At 42.9% G+C, this 24,306-nt stretch overlaps 1 protein-coding gene across 3 annotated transcripts in view; it reads left to right on the top strand.

Moving 5' to 3' along the window:
• Positions 1-24,306, top strand: part of Sh3d19 (SH3 domain containing 19) — a 154,833-nt gene that overhangs the window by 79,010 nt on the left and 51,517 nt on the right. The window lies entirely within an intron of this gene.

Raw genomic sequence — 24,306 nt, 5'->3', positions numbered from 1 at the left:
GCCCAAGTCCAAAGAAGTGACAAGAAGCCACCAGCACACCACCAGAAGTTTTTTAGTGTCTCTCTGTGGAGTCACAACAAACGGAGTGCAACAACACGTGTAAAGCGAACCAGTACATGTATATCATTATGGAAGAATCCTTCATCTTGTGTTCCTTCACAAGTCTGCTTTAGTGAAATATCTCATTTGTGTCTGCTTCAGCGAAACATTCCTTCACGTGTCTGCTTTAGCAAACCATCCTTTCACCTGTGTCTGCTTCAGAAAAACACTCCTTCACATGTTTGCCCCAGCAAAACACCACCGACACAACTGACTTTCCTAAGAAGCCTTAAGTTTCCATTTCATTTATGTCTTTATTTGCCTGGCTGAAGGAAGTGTTAGGTCCCCTGGAACTAGAGTTACAGATGGTTGTGAACTGCTGTGTAGATGCTGGAAATTGAACCTGTGTCCTTTGGAAGAACGGTCAGGGCTGCTAATCTCTGAGCTGTCTCTCAGACCCTCACAGTGAGTTTGCTAAACTTGACAAAAATTAGTATACTGGACTGAATGAGAAGTCTAAATTTAGGTATCTGATGATGTCAGAAAAATGGAAGAAGAGAAGTGTGCCCATGCACCACTTTGACAAAGATCAAAGATCAAGTAAAAACTGCATTTCAGAAGAAAAAGAAAAAAAACCAACTCTTTGTCTTTTCTTTGGGTCAAGGAATTCACAGGAGATGAAACCGAAGTAATTAAGAGATTATTTAAACCAGGTGGTGGTGGCCTTTAATCCCAGCAGTTGGGAGGCAGATCTCTGAGTTTGAGGCCAGCCTGGTCTACAGAGCAAGTTTCAGGACATCCAGGGCCACACAAAGAAACTCTTCTTTCCTTCAGAAAGGAAGGAAGGAGGAAGAGAGGAAGGAAAGAAAGAAAGGAAAGGAAAGTCATTTACCTTCCTAGCCCAGAATCATGCTAGTTTGGGTGTAGCTCAGCTCAGCGTAGAGAACTTCCTGGCTCGCAGTGGAGCTCTGGGTTCAGCTGGGGTAGGAGTAGGGTGATAAGACAGAACTTCACTTCTGTTGGGATGACACAGCGAGTTCAAAGACTAAGGGTGCCAGGGAAACCTGAAAGAGTATAACTTGGCACAACCGTGAGGACAGTTGGTTCGGGACCATGGCCCGGGTATATCGACCACAGCAGTGAGAATCAGCAGTGGGTGAGAGAGGGTGAATTCGAGCTGGCTTTGAACACTTTATGGGCATTTACAGTCACAGTGTGGAGGTCGGAGACAAACATGCAGGCAAAATAAGAAAATTAACGCATAAAATAATAAAATAAATTAGAAAGAAACAGGGTTACAGAGTAACAGGTGTCACTCTTTTTTAAAATACTGTATAAAATTGTTCCGCATATATCATTTATGCATTTGGTTCCGTTTGAGTCATGTTTAGGTTTTTTCCAGGTCATTACAGTTAGAAATTGTCCCTATGTGAACATCTTATGTGTAGATCTGTCTGTGAAAACCTTTATTGTTCTTTCCAGATAGACTTTTTTCATTTCTACTTTCATAATCATTCTAAATATTAAACTTTTATTGAGCTATGTTCCTACCTCTGACCTTTCATATACCTCCATGGTGGTGTGGTGTCTAGGAAGGACTCCAGTGCAACTCAAAAAATATTTATAGCACAGAGTTCAGTAAACACAGAATTAAGAGCTGCTGATGTTAGCCGGGCGGTGGTGGTGCACACCTGTAATCCCAGCACTCTGGGAGGCAGAGGCAGGCGGATTTCTGAGTTCGAGGCCAGCCTGGTCTACAGAGTAAGTTCCAGGACAGCCAGGGCTACACAGAGAAACCCTGTCTCAAAAAAAACAAATCCAAAAAACCAAAAAAAAAAAAAAAAAAAAGAGCTGCTGATGTTAACATCACAGCAAGCATCAAGCAAGCATCACAGCAAGCAAGGGCTTCTAGTTCTTGGCATTGGTATCCATTGTTGATCATGCTTCTCACACTGGCACCTGTCGTTGACAGTTGGTACCTGTCATTGATGGTTCTCCACATTGGCACCTGCCATTGATCATGGTTCTTGGCATCAGCACCTGTTGTCGATATTGGCCCTAGGCATTGGTACTCATTACTGTTGTTGAGGTTTCTCTTTGGCCCATCACCACCATCTCATTACGGTTTAAATAGAATGTCTGAACAACAAATTTACCTTGTTTTTTGCTTTTCTCCTTCTAACTATGTCTGTTAAATCATTGTGCTCTTCTGGGCTCCATTTAACTACTGTAATTCTGTAGCGGTTCCCTTCCCATATGTTTTGATTTCTCTACCTCTATAAACTATAGCTGTGTGTAATTACTTCTTGGCATTATGCTTTGTGAGCTATAACGGAAGCATTACTTTTGCTCTAAGATCTACGAAGTTCAAGACAAGGTGAAGAATTAAAGTGCATATGGGTTTTGTGAGAGAGAAAAAAAAACCTTTTGCAGAGGGAGACGAGATAATATGAATTGTGCTGTTTTACTGTGGTTTTAAGAAATGGGACTTTAGCATTTCCCTGCGGTGTGATGAGAATGAATGTTTATATTGTGTCTGTTGGATAACTCAACCGTTTATCAGCTGACCTGCTGCTGCCATCAGACTTACCTGGGAGCTTTTCTGAAGTTGCAAATTAAGCAGCAGGCAGCTAGCTTTGAACCAGCTGGCTTGTATTTATGCTCTCTCCAGACAGGCCTGCATAGCCGCCAGTTTCCTGCAGTCCAGGGGAAAACGTGAAACTCCTGACCCTTTAATTCTTTCCTCTCTTTCCCTTGGGTCGTATTTTATATTTGTTCTTTACCTTTCTGTACTATAATTTAGAAGCAGTTATTTACAGCGCTGCAAAGCTAATATCACATAGACTTTGGTTGAGTGGGCTTGGTGTACAGCCTTGTGGCACGGTCTGTCCTTAGGTTATGGTTTATCCCAACTAATAAATATCCTTGTAAAATGGGGCTTTAAATTTTATTTAAATATACCCCTTACTGGCATAGCACAGACCACCTTTTTCAAGTATGTCGGTTAGGACTATAAACTACAAAAGCAAACTAATTCCTAGAAGAATCTCAGTCTAGACAGTTGGTTAAAAACAAAAACATTCAGTTGGCCATGACCTCAGACCTCCATCTCATTGACAATCAGCAGCTGCTGCTCAGACAGGAGCCCATGCTTTCCCTGAAGCTAAAACCTGAATAAGCCAAGAAATCAGGACTGGAGCTCACTGGACCCAGACTGGAGTCGCTTGACACAGGACTGGAGCTCACTGGACACAGGACTGGAGTTCGCTTGACACAGGACTGGAGCTCACTGGACCCATATTGGAGTTTGCTAGACCCAGACTGGAGCTAGCTAGACACAGGAGCTCACAGGACCCAGACTGGAGCTCACTGGACCAGGACTGAGTTTACTGGAGCTTACTGGAGCTCACTGGAGCTCACTGGACCCAGGCTGGAGCTCACTGGAGCTTACTGGAGCTTACTGGACCCAGACTGGAGCTCACTGGACACAGGACTGGAGCTCATTGGACCAAGAATGGAGCTTACTAGACCAGGACTGGAGCTTACTGGACCAGGGACTGGAGTTTACTGGAGCTCACTGGAGCCTACTGGCTAGAGTTCACTGGACCCAGGACTGGACTCTCTGGTTACTTAGAGAATTCTGTACTTAACACACCAGAACTTCAACGTCAGCCCCAATGGTGGTTTGCGTCTTCTGCTCTAGCTCCTGTAGTAGCCTTGCAGAACTCATCCTGGTGCACAGCTGTGTCTACACTGAACTTAAGATGAGTGTCTGAAAAGGCTTGTCCTCTTTCCCTCCCTCCTTTGGGACAGGAAGGATGGGAACTAGTTCTTCCTTCTGGTAATTAAGAAAACAAAAGAATAGAGGGAAAGGACCTGCTGCCTCGGAACCTTCCGAGTGACGTGTCTAAAGAACAAACATTCCTTCAGCTACACCTCTTTCCTCAAGATAAAACTGTCCTGGCACTCATGGCCTGCAGGCGGACCAAAGGTGCTGTGCAGCAGGTGCTAGGATAGGCAGGCATACCAGCAGCCATTGCCCACTGGATCCTGAAGAGAAGATCCAGATGAGGAAGTCCTCAGAGACTGACTGTATCCCTCACCATTTCCATCTGGGGAGTTTCTCTCTTTAACACCTTGGCTCTTTAAAAAAAAAAAAAAGGTGGAATTACATGTGTTTAGTCTAATTATGAGGCAGAATGTGTTCGTGATGGAAAATTTTAAAAAGACAAGTATATAAAAGGGAGCAAAATCATCTAATCATACCTATCCATAGTTAATCATTATTACATTTTAATGTAATTTTTATGATTCTGTCTTTTCAAATAGATTATGACTTTAATATGGAAAGAGAGTCATAAGTATGCTATTTTAAAACTTGCTTTTATTTCATTAGTTCATGAATTTTTCCCATTTCAAATACATATTCTTAAAATTATGGTTAAAATTTTTTATAAAAATAAAAAATGCTGTAGAAAGTCTACAAAAATTCAAGGATCATCAGTAGTAGTTCAATAGTAACTAATGTTAGTATACTGATGGCTTAGCATTTTTCTGTGAAAGCTCGTTGTATATCTGTGAACATAGTTCTTCACAGAACAATGACCTGTGGGCATTACATTCTCTGTGGTAGCATTCTGTCTTGCAGGTGTCGTATACCAAAGTTAACTCTCTTCCTGTTAGCTGCCATTCAGCTGCTCCCACTTCTCCCTCATTGTCCTTTCTTCCTGACAAAGGGGTCTCACCAGTGGCGCAGCCTCTAACTCAGTGCTCGTGCCTCTGCCTCCTGAGCGTGCCCAGCTTCTTACTGTTAATAAACAGTGCTGGAACAGTCTTGTAATTCTTTTAGACTTATTTATTTTATGTATATGAGTACACTGTAGCTGTATACCAGACATATCAGAAGAGGGCATCGGATCCCATTACAGATGGTTGTGAGCCACCATGTGGTTGCTGGGAATTGAACTCAGGACCTCTGGAAGAGCAGTCAGTGCTCTTAACCTCTGAGCCATCTCTCCACCTCTCAACAGTCTTGTATTTGCATTTTGTCGTCCACCTCTGTTAATCTCTTATGATAAATCCCTCATAGGAAAATTAACAGAACATAAAGTACAACTGAACAGTTTAGGACTTCATGTATACAAATGATCTCTGATATAATGAATTGACTTAAACTTTTTAGATAAGGCAAAGCACTGATATTCAATCGGTTAGAAGGGGGGCATTAGCATTTGTATTTGCATTTGCAGGCAAGTGTGTGAGTGTGTAGAGATCAGAAGACAGCCATGCTAACTGTCCGGGAGCTCCTGGAGACTCCTGTCTCTGCCTCTCACCGTCCCATAGGAGCCCAGGATTGCAGATGCTCACCATCACGTGGTGTTTAGACGGGCTCTGGGGATTTGAACTTGGATCTGCATACTTTTACTCCAAGTGTTTCCCCCTCAGCCCGCTTAGATTGTTTAAAAGGCATTTCCTCTTATGATAATTTCAATTACAATAGATTTACAGTCAAGGAGTATCTGTGCTGCCCAGGAGCTGAGCTAAAAGTTTGCATCCTCACTCTGTAACGCCTTTTTTTTTTTTCCTAAAGCAGTTCCTTTTCCCTGCATTATTTATGAGTGTAGCAGAAGAAAATAACAAGAATATTGGTTTTTGTGAGGGTGTAGCCCAGTGGCTGAGCACTTACATATCACTTTGTAAGGCTACAGAGTCAGTCTTTCTCATCTCTCATCTCCCAAGCATATACATTGTATCTCAGTATAACTCACATTTTTTACATGAATGCTCACACCGGTGTCTGTTATCCGTTCCTGTAAATTTTAATTCAGACTCCTAATCAATACTTTCCAGACTGTCTCTGAAATAGGAACCATGTGTGTTCAAGTTGAGGAAACTTTTTAGGATGTTCTGGCATGAGCTTTTAAAGCCCCCGTTGCAGCTGGGTACCACTCCCTTAATGGCAGAGCCGGTCTCCAAGGGACTGTAGAACGGAGCCATTGTTCAGGCTGCCTGAGTTCAAATCCTGGCTACATCATTTAGGAACTGGGTTCCCTGGGGAAGTTTGGTCTTTCTTTACTTCAGGTTCTGCTGCGAATAGGGCTAGGTGTAGTGTCTACCTCTTAAGTTTGTGGCACTTCCCTAGTTGCCGTATTTGTCAGCAAAACAGGACCAGCAGTAAATGTATCTATATTAGTAGATATATTGGGAAGCTAAAGAGATGACTCAGCAGTTTAGAGTGAATACTGCTCTTGCAGAAGACCAGAGTTCAATTCCCAGTACCCACCTTGGACCTTGGGTGACTCACAAGCACCTTTAACTCCGGAATCAGAGCACCAGCACTCGAGTGCACGTATGCACACGCTGACCCACACACATGTACAGAATTAATAACATAATAGAGCTTATATAAAAAGAGATATGAGATTGCAGAGACTCGCTTACAGTATTGTAGGAGCTGACCTAGTAAGTGAGGAGCCAGAGGCCAGGCCTGAGAGAAGCAAGTTGGTGCTCCCACATACAGACCGAAGCACCACAGGGGTGCTCCCCTGAGTAGAGTTCTCCACCCCTGAAGCCTTGCTGTCCCTTTGAGGCATTCCAGTTGAGTGAACCAGGCCCATCTGGACTTATTTAAAGCTAACCTCCCAGTATTAACAGCTTTTAACCTATCCATATGTAGGTTAAATATGGATAATGCCTTCAGGCATATATAATGCCTTCAGAGGAACATGCAAATTTGTGTTTGAATACTGAAGACTGTGGCCAGCCACACTGACCTGTAAAATTGGCCATCATAGTCTGTTTGGGCCTTGGGAGAGGCAGACTGAGCCCACTTACACAAGTTTTGATGTCATTACTGCTTCTCAAGGTCAGGACTCTGCGGCTCACTCAGAAAATGTTGATATTTTGATGTTTGTCTGTTTTTGTCATAAATAACCGCACAGTTAACATTGATTGTGGTCCGGAAGAGTTCTGTCATTTTGAGACAGGTGTCTGATCATGATAAGATTCTACATAATAAAATAGCCATGAGATTGTGCAGGCTGCTGTGCATGCTTTATCTGGACCAGAAGTGCCTGGGGTTGTAAGGAACTGTGGGGTTTGACATGAGGATAAGATGTTTTCTTAGCCTACTGGAAAAAAAGAGATTTGGTTTTCTGCATTTATTCTGATTTTTGTATAATCAGGTCACTTCATAGAAAACTGATTGCATTCCTTTGGAAATAAGCCCTCACCTCAACTCTACACACACACACACACACACACACCCATTCCTTTGGAAATAAGCCCTCGCCTCAACTCTATACACATACACACACACTGTATACACACACACACACACACACTTGAAAAAAAAAAAGATAAGATGCTAAAGTCACGCCATTGTCAAGATACTTTCTGGTGGTTTGGGGACTCAGCTCTTAGGAGTCACTCTGGGAATGACCCTGTGTGGGTTCTCCAGCCTGTGTTTGGGGTGCTGTTTCTGAAGTTTTGAGCAATGTGGTGATGACTTTCTTTAGAATGTAAGGAGGTTTTGGGTTGTTTCAGTCTCACATGATAGTATGATTTCATTAAAAGAAGCAACTGCAGCAGTATTGCAGCTTAGAAACGAAGGCTGCATTCCTGGCATTGTTAATACTGGCTTTAAAACTCTCCCGGATTATAGTTTCCACTCTGAAATGGATTTGGATGCTATGAATACATTAGGAAACCAGAATGGAATGGAGCTTTCAAGTGTTTACAGGCAAGCCAGATCCCACCGTCTCCTACAGGAGGATGCATAGCTTGCAGCGTGCACAGTGGCAGCCAGCGGGCAGGTCCCCCAGTGAACAACAGCCATCTTTGTTATTTTGTTTTCTTAAACCAACAAAGGTTTAAACTGATTTTCATGTAGGATTTCTTAAAACAAAATGCAATCCATCTTTTTCTTCAAGACAAAGTCTCTAGCCCTGGCTTGACTTGGCCTTGAACTTGCCTGTAGCCAAGGATAACCTTAGACTCTGATCCTCAACCCTCCACCTCCCATGTTCCTCCGTGCTCGGTCTGTGGCGCTGGGCAAGCCCAGGACCTTGTACGTGCCAGGCAAGCGCTCTACTGACTGTATGTCCAGCCCTTTATACCCTTCAACACAATCCCCTCTTTCTTCCACTTTCCCTCTTTCTTCCATTGTCACCTCAGATTTAAGTCTTCTAGCCTATAGGATGTTCACGGAAAGAAGACAGATTCTCACGGTTGCTCGGCAATTAATCCACACTTTTATAAGATGGTCTCTGTGTGTCGGTGTGCACACACAGCTAGGCATGGCCTTCCTATGAGACAGTGAAGCACAGTGGTAAAGTACCCAGGCTTTGACCCAGAGTCAGGCCAAACCCTGGCTTCCTCAGTCACTGGCTCTAAGACTCTGAAGATCCAAATTACATAAGCTTTCTCACCTGTCAAGTAAGATCATAACTACTTTTTAAGTCTGGGTTAAATTAAAAGACATTAGAGTCTATCAATTACATAGGCCTTTGTTTTTTAGTATTAGAAGTTAACAAATATCAAGTCTGACCTCCTTTTGCTCTTGTTGGATTGTGTCTTCCTTTTGCATCAAGAAGACTTAAGTTGAATCTTACAGTTTTCAATTTCATAATTTTTAAACTTGGTAGGTAGAGTAGAGGTCATCTACTTTGATAATAGGCTATCTGGCACTATAAGGCGTGACTGTGGCAGGGTTCAGTCACTTTGCATATGTAATGACAGATCCCAAGGCCTGAGCCTTGCACTCCTCCGGAATCCTTGTGCAGCCTTAATGCAGATGGATGCTTCGTTGGAGAGGTGGGTTGTCTCTCTGGCCACTTCTTTGGAGAGGTGGGTTGTCTCCCTGGCCACTTCTTTGGAGAGGTGGGTTGTCTCCCTGGCCACTTCTTTGGAGAGGTGGGTTGTCTCCCTAGCCACTTCTTTGGAGAGGTGGGTTGTCTCTCTGGCCACTTCTCTCTGTCTTTGTTTGCATGAACAAAAGGCTTAATCCCAGCATCTCCAGCAAACCTGTTCTGGGTAGGGATCAAACCCAGACCTTGCATTCTACAACTGAGCTACACATTTGGCCCCACTTGAAATTCATTTTGATCTTTAAGAAAATAACCTTGGGACCTACAAGATGGCTCAGAGGTAAAGTTTGATCCCCAGAACCCAGGTAGTTGAAGGGAGAACTGACTTCTGCAGGTTGCCTTCTGGCCTCTGTATGCAGGAGTAACTACTCCCTCTCCAATAAATCTATAAGTACAATTAAAATAATTCAGTGAAAACATAGCCTTTACAGGGGGTTAAGGTAGGAAGATTGACTACACAGTAAGCATTGAAACACACACACACAAGAGAGAGGGAATTTATGTGACTTCATGTCAGAAGGATTGTGATTTCAAAGATGACTTCTTGTGCTGAATTGCATGCAGATATTTCCAATATGCTGACCTTATGGTTTCTCCCTAACTACTTGTCTTTAGTCGTAGGAACCATTCCGCCCTAGACAACATTCAGTCTTTGTCAAAAGGTTTCTCTCATAACAGATACTGGTTTCCCTCTATCTGTAAGATGTATTTAGTGTCATTTACACATTTTGGGTTAAGTGTGGGGATGGATACATACATGTGTGTGCAGGTGTGCATTCAAGTGTGGCAGCCAGGCTGGGTCGGAGGCAGGGCAGTGACTGTTACGCTCCTTCACCTTAAGAGATGGTCTTTCAGTGAACCTGGAGCCAGGCTGGCTGTTCACAAGCCTCAACAAGTCTCTTTTCTCCATTGTTTCCCCACTGTCCCACACACACGGTGCTGGAACCCAGACTCATAGTTGCTTTGCAAGCACCCAAACCCTTTGAGATGTCGCTGCAGCCCAAATTTTAAAGTGAGCCAATCACACTAGTTTGTTTTTGTAAAAGACTTCAGTAAAAGGTGGATTTTCTTAAACTTTCATTGAAATGAATGTGTCATTTCCTCACCCTTACTTTTCTGTAGGGTTAATCAAAACTGTATTTTAACATCCTTGTGTCTTTGACTCCAGTTAAAGATACTAAGGACAAAAGAAAGTAAAGCAGGGCCTTTTTTATAAGCAGCAGCCTTAAATTTCACCCTGTGCATTTAGAGCTGCAGCCAGGTACTGTTGGTTTTGTAAGACCCCCAAAAACCGAGGGTGCCCCAGCACCTCATGCCCCGGAAGGCAACTTCCAAATCACTCTCGAGAAACGGTCTCAATGCAATAACATGAAGATTTCTTTATTCCAGAATTCTGGGTTCCATAGCCACACACCACGCAGGGTTAGAGGACTGTGGACCACGAGTGCCCAATTGTGACAGCTTTTATAAGTTTACAACAAAGCCTCACTAACCAATCATTTCTTAGCATGGAGAGCCCGGAAATGCGAGCCAATTGATTTGTACTACTCCATAGTTTTTAGGCCAATCAGTTTAAATTATCGCGCTCAGTGGACCAATTTGTTGTTTCCTATTTTCTTGAATGTCTGTAGCTTCGTGAACTCCTCCTGCATAGGGATAATGGCATAAGCAATTTACAGAAGCAAGATAAGCTTAGCCCATTTCCAGTTACCTTATGGGGCCAGGATCACCTATTCAAGGCCTTTCTGCTAGCTCTAAACAAAGGGTGGGGAATGTGACCTTTTACCTAGTTTCTAACAAAGGGAGATAGCATTTTAAACTTCTGACTTCTTGGGGTCATTAGAGTTAGGCTGTATTATTTTCTATCCTTTCAGTTTCAGATCTTGTGAACTTGAGCCATGCCTGTTACATATGAAAACAGAAATTTAGGGGCCGAGAGATGGCTCAGTGGTTATAGAGCACTGGCTGCTCTTCCAGAGGTTCTGAGTTCAATTCCCAGAAGCCACATGGTGGCTCACAACTGTCTGTAATGGGATTTGATTTCCCTTCTCATGTGCATGAAGATAGAGTGTTCATATAAAAAATACATGAATAAATTTTTAAAAATTATATCTCAACATTTAATTTTATGAAACACTAATTCAATATTAAATAGGCATGCTGTAATTCCTGTACAATGGCATATTGAAGGTGTGACTTACTTATATTCAAAAATAATTACTTACTCGTGAGGCAGAGGCAGGAGGATCTCTCTGAGTTTGATGCCATCCTAGTCTACATACCAAGTACCAGACCAGCCAAGAATACATAGTGAACCCCTGTCTCAAAAATAATTATTGTATGTGTTAGCATTTTTCTAAGCAATAGGTAATTCATATTCATTAAGACATGTGACTTTAATTTTAAAAAAAAAAAACTCCATAATAATTTTTTCAGCTGAATTATCTTAAATCCTACTAAGAATTGACAGTCTTTCCTACTGACCTTTTCTTTGTTTCACTAATACTTCCTTTTTTGTAGCTCACAGGCCTAGATGTCATACCTTTACCCAAGTTTGTCAGAGTTCTGAGCTTGCAAGTGGATTGGCCTGACCCACTCCCCAAGATGGTTGTGACCTCATTTGGGAAAATAAGTTGGGATTTGACAAGGATTTTAATGCCTTGAGGAACAACCTTGTCAGTCAGCTTTAAACATTCTTGTACCATTTTATTTGTGGAGAGAGGCATATGCACCACCTGGCCGGAGTCTCTTCTCTCCTTCTACCTTGTAGTTCCTAGGGATGGGATGGTTCTTAGGTCGTCTGGCTGGGCACAGGCTCTACCCACTGAGGTGTCTCCATGGCCCCATCACTCAGCCTACAGTGACACTGTGTACTTCCTAGGAGGCTGCAATCACTGCTGGCCTTCCTGTCATGGAGGTCCTGTCCAGTTTTATTCCGACCCTGGCTTTCTGAGTTGTGGCCTGTGTGAGTAATGTAGACTTTAAAGCTTGAAGTGAGTCTTCGGTTCTCGCCCCGCCACCGACAGTTGCAGTTCACCATGCGATCATCCCCACCGCACACTTCTCTTCCTCCTCCTCTTCCTGAAGAGAGGAGAACTCAGCGTCCTCTGACATGGTTCTGCACAGACAGGAACAGCCGTAGATCTAGGGGGAAAGTTGTGGCCTTGACTTCAGTGGGGCCCTTCCCTGTAACAGAATGTCCAGTGTTACCACAGTAGCTGTCATTTCACCAACAGCAGAAATAAAACATGGACTACGATTGAATATCTTCTTATCAAATATCCAGTGGCATCTAAGCTAGGATAAAATAGGCGGAATCACAGGTTGAGAAAAATAACAAAGTAATAGATGCAAAAGCACAAAACCAATGTAAATCTCCTGAGTAGAGACTTCCTGAAGCCTTTGGTTTACTAATAACATACGTCTTGAAAATGAATTGAACCATGTCCTTGAAAAATAGACATTTCTTGAGAATGTTTCTCGCAGTGGTAGCCTTGACCAACAATGTAAATGAAACATGAGTTCCTTCTAACAGTGCCAGGGTTTGTTCTCCTTGGGGAATCTCAGCAGGAACTCCAGCAATGTGTAGGCACAAAACTTTCATGCAAATATTTAGAAATGTCTTCTTTGCATAAGCAAGACTACTGGGACTCCCACCAGCTAATTTCTATTCCTTGCAAACCCACTGGAAAGCCAAGAGCCCATTGAGTAGCGACAGGACACTGGAATCCTGGAGTCCTTTAAAATGATGGCCATGCTAGCTACATGAAATGACCCCAGAGGCAGCATCATTTCTAGACTTGAAAGAGAATTCCAGAGAAGAGCAAGCTTTAACATAAGGGCATCTTCATTCAAGGACAACGATTGCTAATTAAGACTACAGATAGTAAGCCGGCTCCAGCCTTATATGGTCAGTATATTTAAAAGCATCAAGAAGACCCAGGAAGGAGAACAGGCAGAGGAGAAACAGCAGGTATGGAGTCAGAACCAGGGGGCACCATCGAGGAGAGCGGGGCAAAATTCCCAAAGGTGTTCAAGGTCAGCCTCTGCTTGAAGGATGTTGAGGTCACACTGGCCAGCTTTGAAGTGACTGGTCTACTACACAGGGCGACATGTTGCTGCTGTGCTGTGTGTCTGTCCACCCCACCTTCTTCCCTCCCACACTGGAGGTGTGAATTCTATTCAGCCATTCTTCTCTAGCCTCCCAGTGAAATGGCCCCAAGTATAGTCTGTGCTGAAGCAGGAGAGCACGCAGGACCAAACAGCACTTGGGAAAAGTAGACAAAGTACTCAGTATTCAGCCTGAGTTACCTCTTGAATCTCACCTTAAAACTCCGAATGTTTGTGTCTCACCAAACTCTCTTATGCTGAAATCTTACCGCCATGTTGATGGTCTTGGCAATGAGATCATTCTTTTTTTTCTGTTTCAAGTTTTTAATTATTTATTTTATCGTGTATGTGTGTGTGGGTGTGTGCATTCATGTGAGGTCAGAAGACAAGCTTCGGTGTTGTCTTCACTTTCTGAATTGTTTAAGCAAGGTCTTTCCCTCGTTCTTGCTCTATCCCCAGGCTAGCTGGAAGGTCCTCCCATCTCCCTTCCCCCACTGAGTCTCCCCAGCCACACAGGTAGGATCTTTGAGCATTGGGTTCTGAGGGCAGAGTCCTTCAACAGAGATCCTCAGCAGACACTTGTCACTTTGCTATATGAGGACAAGGACAAGGCAGTCTCTGTGACTATGAAGCAGGTCCCCCATAAGATAGCAGTGCTTATTGTCACCTTGGCTGTGACCTTCTCAGCCTCCAAATCCAGCAGAGAGAAAATTCCCTGTTGATTTTAATGAGCCTGTGGTATTTTTGTTGAAGCAGCCCGAGTGAACTGATTATAAACACACACACACACACACACACACACACACACACACACACACGAGAGAGAGAGAAAGAGAGAGAGAGAGAGATTTGCTGTAAGACCAGGCTGGCCTCGAACTCAGAAATCTGCCTGCCTCTGCCTCCCAGAGTGCTGCGATTACAGGCGTGCTCCACCACCACCTGGCTGACACTGGCAATGTTAAAAACTAAATTAACTCACAAATATTTTTGATCTTCTGGCTTTTTGTTTGTTTGTTTCTTTGACTTGTTATTTTATTTCAGACAGAGTCTCATTCACTAGCCCAGGCTAGCCTGAAACTCACTTACGTAGCCAAGCTGGTTTTGAACTCAAGGCAAATCCTCTTGCCTGAGACTCTCAAGTGCTGAGTTTACAGGCATCAAGTACCACATCTGGCTTTAATTTGCAATTAAATAAATCACAAGATGAATGCTATTAGAACACCATCTCCTACCATGCTAATTTTGCTTGCTAGGTGTGCAGTATGCACCTCTTTGAAGGGGAGGCTCATTGCAGCTGTGAACAGGCAGTGCTGGGAATATTTATACTGGACCAGGGGGTGAACTCATCATTTTGCTCACTGTCTACACTTAAAGTGATGGAAAAATGTCAGGAATGCAGATTTAACTTGCACACATATCAGAAGCAGTATCAAAAGCTGGGGATATGGTTCGGGAGTAAGACCTACGCGTGGTGCACACAGGCCCTGGCTCGGTTTCAGCATGGGCAGTGAAAGCATTACGAAAAGCGCACAGACGGATGCCTGGAACACTCTTCCTCCTCCTTTTCCTCCTCCTCCTCCTCCTCCTCCTCGTCCTCCTCGTCCTCCTCGTCCTCCTCTTCCATCTGGGAATTATTGCCAGAGTCAGCAGCAACGGTGTCATCACTCCTGACAACAGAAGGAAGCCTCCTCAGTGAAACAAACAAGGAGGCCTCACCCATACAAATCCAAACAGGTTGTTCAACGCACAACAGCAGACAATGGTCTGTGCCCCAGACGCTAACAGGGTTGTCCTCCCAAGCATGTAATGAGAATGCGGCACTGCCATGCCACTGTGGTTCTTAGGCTTTGTACCATGGACACACCAGTGCTCTGTGTAGTTCACACATTATTTTATTTTATGTATTATCATGCGTGTGTTTATCACGTGGGTACGTGTGTGGAGGCACTTCTCTCCGTTCACCTTAAACTGGGTTCCGGGAACCAAACTTGGACCCCCAGGAAGCCTCAGAGCCAACACTTTTATCAACTGAGCCATCTTGTCAGCCCGGTGAATTATTTTAAAATAACTTGCTGTGGCAAAAAGCAAAACAAAATAAATCAATCGGCTCGTGTCAATTTCAACACCTTTGAATAATGAACATTAGATTTAAGCCATCATCCAATCAATCACTATGTGAAATTAGCAGCCTGAGGTCAGATTTATTTACCATTATAGGAGAGAAAATCCCCTGGATCCAAAGTTGAATAATAAAATGGCTCAGGACCTGTATGCGGTGTCAAAGCTGTTTACGAAAAGAAAATGATCTGTTTCCTAAACCACCCCTGCTGAGGCATGAAAATAAAACAGAGTCAACAATCACACTCAATCAATGTGCACACTTAGAATTTTTAAGATTTATGTGGTTTGATTTTATGTGTATTGTTTTGCCTGCATGTATGTCTGTACACCATACATATGTACTGTCCCTGAAGGCCAGAAGACAACATCAGATCCCTCTGAAACTGAAGTTAGAGTCAGCTATGAACCACTGTCTGTGCTAGGAATTGAATCCAGGTCCTCTGAAAGAGCAGCCAGTGCTCTTAAACCACTGAACTGTCCTGGAACTCACTTTGTAGACTAGGCTGGCCTCAAACTCAGAAATCCGCCTGCCTCTGCCTCCCAAGTGCTGGGATTAAAGTTGTGCGCCACCACCGCCCGGCACAAGACCAAATCTTAAAACTTAATTAATAGGTGTTTTTAATTTTTAAAGACTTTTGTCTGTGTACAGGTGTCTAGCATACGTGTATATGTGTGCATCATGTGCACACCTTTGGGGGTCAGATGAGGGCATCAAATTATAGACAGTTGTGAGCTACTGTTAGGGACTGGAAATTAAACTTGGGTCCTCTGCAAGTACAGTCACTTAGTCATCTCTCCAGCACCAGAAAAGATATTTTTAAAAATTATTTTGGTGTGGGAAATATTGTGGTGCTTTTGTTTGGAAGGAGTGGTAATTTTGAGACCTCCATGTCCCCATGTGGCCTGTCTGCTTCCCAAGTGCTGGAGTTATGTGCCTCTGTGCCTGTCTCATGTGGTATCTTATAATAACTTTTGCATTTTGTTGCCATCGAAGGTATAAGAAAATTATCTTCCTAATCATGTCACTAGTTACTTCCTTCGTTTACAAAAGTACCAATAAATATTTTGATCAATTTCAAATGCTAAAAAATTTGTATTTGTCTTATCTTTAAGAAAAAGTAATGGCTTCCATCCCTCTTGGCAGTTTTATTTTAGTCTTGTAAAGAATGGGGAAACATAAACTCGTGTTTTCAACCTGGTTTCTTTCCCCGTTGTTTTCTAGTCTTTGAGTGACTTTGTATCAGTTATGAGGTTTGTACTTTACTGATTGAGGGGACTCTAGTCTTGTCTGAGCAGCACCGATGCTGAAGTTAAGGCTCCTCCCTAAAGCGCCAGTGCATACACATGCCCTTGTGTAATGTATTCTGTTGCTAGCCCAATTCCAAATGTCAGCTGTTTCTGGAACTTCAGGTTTTCTGTTAGTGAATTTTTTATTTTTTGCCTACATCATCAGTAGATACCAGAGACCTGTGCTAGGAATTTCTGTCTCCTAAATTTTAATATTGGTTGCTTCAAAATGTGTTGGAAACACTGTCAAAAGAAAGGCCAAATATAACAAGGGGCGGTGTGAAATGTATTTCTTTCTTCCTCTCATTCTTCTTACTTTTACTATCTTTCTTTTCACGCATATGTGTTTGGTATATAGGCGTGTTCATGTGTGTTTGTGTGGGCACATGTGTGCTAAGGGGTGTTCTTGCACATTAATGAGCCTGCGTATTGAAGTCTGGAGTCTTCTTCAGGTACTTTCCGCCCTGTTCACAGAGGCAGGGCCTCTCAGTTGAACCCCAAGATCACTCATTTGTAGTCTAGCTTGCTCAGGCAGTCCCACCTCTGCCTTTGGAGCTCTGGGATTTCAAGTGGGGTGCCCCATGCGCCAGGCATTTGCATCAGTTCCTGAGGTCGGGACGCTGGTCCTGTGCTTGATGCTTACTCCTCAAGGGCTGGAACCTTGGAGTAATCCCCAGCCCCTCACATCCTTTCGTCCATTTAGTTTTCCTTCTTTAAATATGTATGTATGGGTGTTCTGTGCGTATTTGTCTGTGTGTATGCAATGCCCACAGGGGCCAGGAGAGGGCACTGGATCCCTGGGACTGGAGTTATAGATGCTTGTGAGTCACCATGTGGATGCTGGGAATCGAACTTCATTCCTCTGGAATTGCAGCCGGTGCTCTTAACTATTTAACCAGTTCCTCAGCCCCACCCCCATCTCTTTAACATGGTCTAAAATTGAAATAGTCTGCTAATCAGATACAGATATCTGCATGAGTTTCTTTGACTTTTCGGTGTCTCTAAAGGAATAGAACTAAACTTTTTGGGTTATTAAAAAAAAAAGAGGGGATGCTTATACCTGCTGTTTATTTTTTCTTATAGAAATGGTAGGACTTTCGGCATGGACTGTAATGAAAGAAACATATACCTTTACTGTTTTGTTTTTTATTCTGACCACACGACTACTCCTGGTTCTACTGCCCCCTGGTTTCTCTGGGCAGGCAGGACCTTCCTGTCTACCAAAGGAGTTAGTGCCTGTGGTTTCCCCTGAGACCCATAAAGAAGTGTTAAAGGTGCGTGCCACACCATTACTTATTAAACCACTTCTGACTGTTTAAAGCTTTTGTCACAACCTCTCAGGCATTGCTGAATAGGCTGTAACTTGATAAGCCCATGTCCCTGAGGTTTGTCTATATAAGAGATGTTGTTGTGGAACTTAATATGTCAAGAATTTTTATAAAAAGCTTGCTGTGATATATTTTTAATTTAAGGTTTTTGGGGCCACACTGCATCAACATATTGTTTATGTTAGAATATGTACATGTGTGTATGTATGTGTGTGTGTGTGTGTGTGTGTGTATATATATATATATATATATATATATATATATATATATATATATATATATATATATGGCTTGAGAAAGAATTTATACTCTAGTAGAGAAAAGAGTATGCAAAAAATATCTCAGATGCATGGTAAACATTAGGTTGAAATTTTAAGCCAGTTCTAAGTTTCGCTTCGAAGAAAACAGAAATACAAATTAGAAAGTCTTCTCCCGCCTGCCAGGGTCTCACTGAAGGACAGCTTTGTAGGACAGGGATCGAGTCCCAGCCGGGTTTGTTGCTTTGGTACTTAGTGTGACGCCTTGGTTACCATGGCTGCACATTTTCTTGGTTGAAACTTAAAATTTACTCCTATTCTAACAATTAAGTATCCGGTTGTTTTTTGCTTGGGGGGGGGGTAAGAAGAGAAGGGTATGGGGGAGTTATAAGCTAATAAACCAGAAGGAAACTGCCATATATTGCTTAATATTATCCTTCGATTCTCCTAATATACTGGATAATCTTTCAAAATTGGGTTGTCCTTTTTATGCTTTTTACCAATAAATAAATCCCCACCATAAAATTAAATTCTGTCACATTGCTGCATATCGGAAGAGAGGAGAATTGGATTTTAACCCTGCTTTGTTATTAGGGTTAAAATCCTTTTCTGATGCTGAGGCTGGGACCCAGGCCTCCTGCACACTAGGTCCGCATTCTACCCTTGGGTCACACCCCTCCTTTTTAGGCATTTTTATAGAAACTTTTTTAAGCTTAGGCTAGGTTAACTGAAGGGGGGAAATGACAACCCCTCCCCCCCCAGAAAAGCTTTATTTCAGTTACTTAGTTCTTTGGTTCACTCAGTAAGTGTTTATTGAACACACTTATACATCAGACTCCTAGTTCTTTCTGTGTTCACATTGGAAGAGGTCAGAGGTCATACTGCACATATTACCATAAATGCCACCTTTCTCGGGCAGAGTGGACATAATGTTTACCCCTTTCTTTGCCAATGGAGTTGTGCCTGCTCCCCATTGTGCATAGCATGCCTGACCCAGACTCATTTTATCTGATGCATGTTAGTGTATGTTACACATGGCTTGAAACTAGCAGTGCTAGGTCAGTTTCTACCCTGTTTATCGGGAGCTAGCAGAGCCTTATAACGAGAAGCTCAGAGTGTGCAGCTAAAAATCACAAACAAGTGTAAAGCAATCACTCTCGAAATTCTGTGAACTGGCATACAATTCTCCTGTCTGTTAGTGTTGGAGTTAAATGTTAAATGGAGTCCCAGTGTTACATGTTAGGATCTAAAGCACCCTTGTGTAATAATGCCAGCACTGCCACTCTTCCGACCACTGCTGGCAGTGAGGCCAGTCCTCCAGGGAAGCTTCATGCTTGTCAAGGCGATGTTCCCTATGAAAAGCACGTCTTAATTTTCCTCAGTTCTGGCAATGGAATCAAGGCTCAGGTCAAGTGAGGCACATGCTGTATACCACTGTATACAGCAGTATACACTGTATACCACTGCTGTATACCAAGCAGGTTACATGCTGCAGCCCCAGGTTATTGAGTTTTTGAGCCAAGGTTTCACTGTGTATCCCAGACTGGCCTTGAACCCTCCATCCTAATTTCACCTCCTCAGGGCTGGGATTATAGGCATGTGCCACCCGCCCCAGTGGATAGCTCCTGTTTTTAGACTCAGACCCTTTGGGCAAGATGTGACTGTGACATGGAGTAACTGGGTATTAATCCCAACAGGACAAAACCAGCAGCAGGATTTGAAGATCTGTGTGCTAAGTGGGTTGTGGGTGAGATCACTGAAACTGGTTAAATTATATTTCTTTCTGCCTGAAAGTAGGACTAAGCTCACATCAGTTCAGCTAGCACATGATTTGCAGTTCCACTGAATTGCTCTGTGAAAATGGGGAGAAGCCATTATTTCTTCTTGAGAAACCTGCAATCTAATTAGGAAGTCATGACATGCATGTATTTAAAGAGAGAGAGAGAATTAGGAAGGACGGAGCAGCACACTCCAGTTTTAAATGTTCTGTAGTTCTAACAGTTGAAAGCAGTTTCCATGATCTTTGAACTTTATATAGAATTTCTTTTTAATAGACTTAAAGCAATATGAAACTAGATCTACCAAGCCCACTGATCTCCAAGGCCATTTTGTAGAACACGTCCTGGGAGGGTGACCTAACAGAACGGAGGACTGTCTGTGGTTACCATGGGAATAAGAACATGGTTCAAAAGTACAAAAGTCTGTAGTTCACTCGATGCTCTAAGAGATGAGGTATACAAGAGGTACACTTTGTAAGACTTGGAATGATTGCTAAATGGAGAACAATAATTCCAACTGGTATGTAAAATATTTGTATTTTCAAGATAGGGCTGTATAGCTCCAGGTCAGCCCAGCAGGTGCTGACCCGGTAGCTCTGAAAGCTTCAGCCTGGCTGAGCACGGTTGGTAGGATGCTTGATTGTCATGGATGAAGCCCTGAATTCAATCCACAGCACCGTATAATCCAGGTGTAGTGGTACATGCCTGTGATTCCAGCATTCCCGAGATGGAGATGAGAGGATCAGAAATTCAAGGTCATTGTCAACCACATAATTAGTTTGAGACCAGCCCAAAACACATGAGATTTTATTGCAAAAACAACCACAGCAAAAATTCAGCCACATATGGTATGAACTATAGAAATTTCAATATCAGAAAGTAGGGTAGGAAATATACATTTTTTAAAATCTAATTTGTGCCAGCTCCATGCTAATATATTTTTATGCTGTTTTCCTATAAGTCTTAGCAGCCAGCCCAAAGATGGACATATGTTGATTTTACAGGAAGGAAAGTAACAGGAAGTAAATTGAATGGCCCCCTCACAGGAGTGGAAGTAGGTCTCTAGCTAGCTGTGGGGTTTGTGCCTTCTCTGGACATAGATGTGGCTCCAGTCAACACACAGAGGTGTCCTACCCTGCCAGCCTGCCTCCCACAAATGTAGGGTGCGGATAGAACCTGTTGAAATTAGCCATGTCTATCCTTTCTATGATTTATTTATCTTTGGAAAAGATGAATATAAAAGTGTCTGGTGAAACTTTGTATTATTGATCCTTTAAAAGAATTTTTCTACTTATCCTTTGACAAGCCCATACCTGTATTTTCTATATCTTAATCATGGCTACCCAAAGCCTCCCCTCCCCTAGGCCTGCCCCTCAACACGGCCCCTCCCATCTTGATACCCTTTCCTTTCTTTGTATGTCCCACAGAGTCCAGTAGCGAATCTGCGTCCTCATGGTATTGACCTTAAAGATTAGAAATTGGCTTGTCAGTAGTGACCAAAAGTGAGGGCATTTGAACTCATGTAACTTTTCCTTTTAGATTTCAGAGACTTAATTACACAGGGCCTTAGTTTAATTTTGTAGCTTTAGTTGTTATTTTTATTTTATTTTTTTACTTTTTAATTAATTTTATTTTTTTGCTTTGCTTCGTTGTTTTGTTTGGTTTTAGTTCCAAGGCACAAGCTTGCCAGGTAGCCAAAGCTGACCCATCACTCACTATGCACTCGGACTAACTTCAGACTCACCAGCAAGGGCTGGGATTATAAGTGCGCCCATCACTCCCAGATTAGAAATTCTTTTTTTTTTTTTTTTTTTTTGGTCAGTGTTTTTTAATTTTAGGAAAATCATCCCTTGAGGCTGGAGACCTAAGTTCCGTGATAGCAGGGTGTGGGCGGATAACATGTGCTGGTCTCTGGAGTTCAGTCAGCACCTCCGGAGTGGAAAGTCACTCCAGTGGGTCACATTTGTTTTCTCTGTTTTATTTTTTTTTTTTAAGATGGAGTTTCATGTTGCCCAAGTTGGCCTCAAACTCATTCCGTAGCTGAGGGTGAGCTGAAAGCTCCTTCCGCCCCCACTTCTAGAGTAATAGTTACAGGACTGTGCTTCCACATCCGATGTATGTGGGGCTGGAAATCAAGTTTTGTGCCAAGCAGCGCTCTGCCACCCACATCCCTGGGCCCCTCTACAAGGCTTTATCCCCTACCTCTTACGTGTGAAGCTTATCTGAATCTTAGAACTTGAAGACTGGCTTTGCTCAGAGACACGTTCTCCTGTTCTTCACAGTGTATCACATCACGCCCAGCAGATTGTGATGCGGTATTAATTTAGACTATGAAAATATCGTTCCTTTATATCTGTGGAACAGAATACTTGCAGAACCGTCCTTCCTTTCCTCTGTGGCATAATGTATTGCTTTAAACCAAAAGTTAGTACAAGGTGGCTCGGGTCCCTCCAGCACACACGGAACAGAAGCACGGACTGTTCCACAGCTCACTTGGGTTCTTTGGGGGAGACACAAGTCAGACTAACCATAGCTCTGCTTATAAAATCGCAGTTAATTATGTCTCACTGAAATGTAACAAAAAATAGGTCATATTTGTTTCATTGTGGGTGAGGAATAAAATTTGGAGTATGGGCAAAAAGAAGAGAATGGGAACGCGCTATGATCCAGCTGTACTGTGTCCTATAGACAGAGGCCATAATGGAACCCACTTGGTTTCTTTGTTTATTGGTTTTCCGGGACATGTTATATATCCGTATCCCAGTTAACTATGTAGCCTGGCCTGGCCTTCGGTTTACAGACCTTCTCTTAGCTTCCTGAGTATGACTACAACTATGGACATGACCATTATACCCAGTCAAAATCCATTATTGTATAAAATTACTGTATGCTAAAGATAGACATATCTATATAGAGATGTATAGATTGGGACATATAACTCAGTGGTAGAACCTTGCTTGGTCTGCCTAAGCTGACAGGTTCAACATTATAAATTAAAAAAAAAAAAAAAAAAAAAAAAAGACAACTCGGGCCCCAGGCCATCGAGGAAGCTCTCAGTGGGTCAGTGGGTCAGAGGGTACCCACTGCCAGATCAGTCCCTGGGAGCCCTATATGGTGATGGAAGGGCACAACCAGTCTCCAAAATTTGTCCTCTGACCTCCACAAGCTCACCATTGGACACACTGTAAATAAATACAAACACAATTGTTTTTGACTATAGATAATTCTGAGCTCTAAACGTCTCGCTTACTCAAAGGCTCATTTCTTAGAATGACTGACTTTCTGTTCTGTTGTGGAAAGACTTATTTCTCTACCTCATGTCAGCTGTACCCCCAATTCCTAGAGACCTATTGTTTCTAAAACCAATCTCCTCTCTTCTCTTCCATCCTGCCTCAGCCCGTTTCCTCACACCCAGACCCTTGATCTTGTCATTCTCTGTCACAGCCATCTTGCCTTGCCAGCCAGAAGTGCTGGTGCTGGCTTCAGCCCCGCCCACAGTGGCCCTGGCTCCTTATTCACTGCTGCCAACACGGGCTCTCAATCGTACTTTTAGCTGTCACAGATGCAGGGGGATGAGCGGGGCTGCTGCTACTCCATCACATTTCTGGTTTTGGAAAATGTGGGTCCACACGGTATAGAGATCAGCCAATTAGCACATCCTGTGAGTAACTCAGAAAGTTCCTTGTCTGAAGCACCTAGGACCAGAAGTGTTGTAGACGTGGGAGTCTTAGGGTGTCTGAGTGGACTTTGCCTGTGAGCTATCCCTAAGAGTGCTCAAAGGTTTCATTTTGGATTTTCAGACCAAGGATGCTCAACAGTGACATAGGGTTCAAATGAGACTTAAAACAATAGAAGTGTATTTATCTCCCTGGTTTAGCTGGAGTCGGTGGGTGACTTAAAACAGCAGAAATGTAGTGCCCGCTGTTGTTGCTGACGTTGTAGTGGCAGGAGGCCTGTGTCCTTTGAAACTCATAGGCAGTTAAATCCTGCCTTCCTCGTGTCTGTGGTCACAGTTGCTGAGATTACATCCTGACCACAGGCAGAGAGAGAGAGAGAGAGAGAGAGACAGACAGACAGACAGACAGACACTGGGCCTGATGTGGGCTTTTGAAACCTCAAAGCCCACCCTTAGGGGCACACCTTCTCCAACAAGAACATACCTCCTAATCCCTCTCAAATAGTTCCATGCCCTGGTGATGAATTATTCAAATATGGAGGTGGGGGTGTGTCAGTCAAGCCATCACAGCAAGTATAATTTTTAAAGAACAAGTAAAGAATTCTAAAAAGCAAGTAAAGAATGTTATAAACAAATTCTTTGTTGTTGTCCCCCGCCACCACCACCACCAAATCCTCTCTTTAAACTGGTTGTCTTTTTTTTTCTTTTAATGTTCCAAAGATCATTTGATTTGAGTAGAAACAACACTAACATCAGACACTTTTTGTAGCTAGCCAACCTTGGCCAGTGCATAAGCACACAGGAAAAGAGGCTGCAACTCTTACAAGAGCACAAAGTCAGCAG

The sequence above is a fragment of the Apodemus sylvaticus genome, chromosome 4 (genome assembly GCF_947179515.1).
Source record: "Apodemus sylvaticus chromosome 4, mApoSyl1.1, whole genome shotgun sequence".
Lineage (NCBI taxonomy): Eukaryota > Metazoa > Chordata > Mammalia > Rodentia > Muridae > Apodemus > Apodemus sylvaticus.
Note: the sequence above shows the minus strand (reverse complement) of the source record. Positions and strands in the feature narration are given on the sequence as shown.